This window comes from Chenopodium quinoa, unplaced genomic scaffold (assembly GCF_001683475.1).
Source record: "Chenopodium quinoa cultivar QQ74 unplaced genomic scaffold, ASM168347v1, whole genome shotgun sequence".
In the NCBI taxonomy this organism is placed as follows: Eukaryota; Viridiplantae; Streptophyta; class Magnoliopsida; order Caryophyllales; family Amaranthaceae; genus Chenopodium; species Chenopodium quinoa.
The window spans coordinates 2,463-4,924 of NW_018744004.1; positions in this window are offsets into that span (position 1 = coordinate 2,463).

The window sequence follows — 2,462 nt, forward strand, 5'->3', positions numbered from 1 at the left end:
TCAAATGAAAGTGAAATGCATTCTACAATGCAAATTGAATTAAATGAAATTCAAACACATTCAAACAAAGCTATTTTGAATCAAATGACAATAAAATACATTCTACAAAGCTAATTGAATCAATTGAAAGTCAAACACATTCAAACAAAGCTATTTGAATCAAATGAAAGTAAAATACATTCTACAAAGCTAATTGAATCAAATGAAAGTCAAACACATTCAAACAAAGCTAATTGAATCAAATGAATGTCAAACACATTCAAACAAAGCTATTTTAATTAAATGAATGTCAAATACATTCTACAAAGCTAATTGAATCAAATGAAAGTCAAACACATTCAAACAAAGCTATTTGAAGAAAATGAAAGTCAAATACATTCAACAAAGCAAATTGAAACAAATGAAAGTCAAACACAGTCAAACAAAGTTATTTGACTCAAATGAAAGTCAAATACATTCTACAAAGCTAATTGAATCAAATGAAAGTCAAACACATTCAAACAAAGCTATTTGAATCAAATGAAAGTCAAACACATTCAAACAAAGATTTTGAATCAAATGAAAGTCAAATACATTCTACAAAGCTAATTGAATCAAATGAAAGTTAAACACATTCAAATAAAGCTATATGAATCAAATGAAAGTCAAATAAATTCAAACAAAGCTAATTAAATAAAATAAAAGTAAAATACATTCTACAAAGCTAATTGAATCAAATGAAAGTCAAACACATTCAAACAAAGTCTTTTAAATCAAATGAAAGTCAAACACATTCAAAAAAAAGCTTTTTAATTTAAATGAAAGTCAAACACATTCAAACAAAGCTATATAAATCAAATGAAAGTGAAATGCATTCTACAAAGCAAATTGAATTAAATGAAATTCAAACACATTCAAACAAAGCTATTTGAATCAAATGACAGTAAAATACATTCTACAAAGCTAATTGAATCAAATGAAAGTCAAACACATTAAAACAAAGCTATTTGAATCAAATGATAGTCAAATACGTTCTACAAAGCTAATTGTATCAAATGAAAGTCAAACACATTCAAACAAAGCTATTTGAATAAAATGAAAGTGAAATGCATTCTACAAAGCTAATTGAATCAAATGAAAGTGAAACACATTCAAACAAAGCTATTTGAATGAAAATGAGAGTCAAATACATTCAAACAAAGCTAATTAAATCAAATAAGAGTCAAATACATTCTACAAAGCTAATTGAATCATATAAAAGTCAAACACATTCAAACAAAGCTAATTGAATTAAATGGAAGTCAAATACATTCTACAAAGCTAATTGAAATAAATTAAAGTCAAACACATTCAAAATAAGCTAATTGAATTTAATGAAAGTCAAACACATTCAAACAAAGCTTTCGAATCAAGTGAAAGTCAAATACATTCTACAAAGCTAATTGAATCAAATGAAAGTTAAACACATTCAAACAAAGCTATTTGAATCAAATGAAGGTCAAATACTTTCTACTAAGCTAATTGAATCAAATGAAAGTCAAATACATTCAAACAAAGCTATTTGAATCAAATGAAAGTGAAATGCATTCTACAAAGCTAATTGAATCAAATGAAAGTGAAACACATTCAAACAAAGCTATTTGAATGAAATGAGAGTCAAATACATTCAAACAAAGCTAATTAAATCAAATAAGAGTCAAATACATTCTACAAAGCTAATTGAATCATATAAAAGTCAAACACATTCAAACAAAGCTAATTGAATTAAATGGAAGTCAAATACATTCTACAAAGCTAATTGAAATAAATTAAAGTCAAACACATTCAAAATAAGCTAATTGAATTTAATGAAAGTCAAACACATTCAAACAAAGCTTTCGAATCAAGTGAAAGTCAAATACATTCTACAAAGCTAATTGAATCAAATGAAAGTCAAACACATTCAAACAAAGCTATTTGAATCAAATGAAGGTCAAATACATTCTACTAAGCTAATTGAATCAAATGAAAGTCAAATACATTCAAACAAAGCTATTTGAATCAAATGACAGTCAAATACGTTCAAACAAAGCTATTTTAATTAAATGAATGTCAAATACATTCTACAAAGCTAATTGAATCAAATGAAAGTCAAACACATTCAAACAAAGCTATTTGAAGAAAATGAAAGTCAAATGCATTCTACAAAGCAAATTGAATCAAATGAAAGTCAAACACAGTCAAACAAAGTTATTTGATTCAAATGAAAGTCAAATTCATTCTACAAAGCTAATTGAATCAAATGAAAGTCAAACACATTCAAACAAAGCTATTTGAATCAAATGAAAGTCAAACACATTCAAACAAAGCTATTTGAAGAAAATGAAAGTCAAACACATTCTACAAAGCTAATTGAATCAAATGAAAGTCAAACACATTCAAAACAAAGCTATTTGAAGAAAATGAAAGTCAAATACATTCTACAAAGCAAATTGAATAAAATG